The sequence below is a fragment of the Carlito syrichta genome, unplaced genomic scaffold, assembly GCF_000164805.1.
Source record: "Carlito syrichta isolate Samal-C Ts95f unplaced genomic scaffold, Tarsius_syrichta-2.0.1 Scaffold289188, whole genome shotgun sequence".
Taxonomy (NCBI): domain Eukaryota; kingdom Metazoa; phylum Chordata; class Mammalia; order Primates; family Tarsiidae; genus Carlito; species Carlito syrichta.
The window spans coordinates 57,718-58,012 of record NW_007233284.1 but is presented as its reverse complement, the minus strand read 5'-3'; the positions used below and the strand labels follow the sequence as shown (position 1 = coordinate 58,012).

Here is a 295-nt window from a genome sequence, read left to right as displayed (position 1 = left end):
GGTGGCCCGAACCAGGGCGGGGGCCGTCCGCGTGTTCGCCCGGCTCGGCCACCGGACTCGCGGCGTGGCCGCTGCGCAGCGGCCGCCTGTGACGCGTGCTGAGCCATTCTGCCCCCTGCACCCACCCGAAAGCAGTCGGGCTCTCCCCGTGTCAGGGCAGGGGCCCCGGCTGTTGGCCGGGCGCGCGGCCGTGCCTCGGGTCTTTCTGCCCTCCCGCTCCGCTGCCCGCTTCCCGCTGTACCCGAACCATGAAATTTTCCCCAGCCCGAAGGGGGCCTTGCAAACCACGTGTCTA

The 295-nt window shown here is 72.5% G+C and overlaps 1 protein-coding gene across 1 annotated transcript in view; it reads right to left on the bottom strand.

Moving 5' to 3' along the window:
* Positions 1–286, bottom strand: part of PTGES2 (prostaglandin E synthase 2) — a 7,746-nt gene extending 7,460 nt beyond the window's left edge. Inside the window, exon 1 of the mRNA XM_021710491.1 lies at positions 266–286. The gene's annotated coding sequence lies outside the window, so the exon portion shown is untranslated. The remainder of the gene's footprint in view (positions 1–265) is intronic.
* Positions 287–295: the final 9 nt, after the last annotated feature.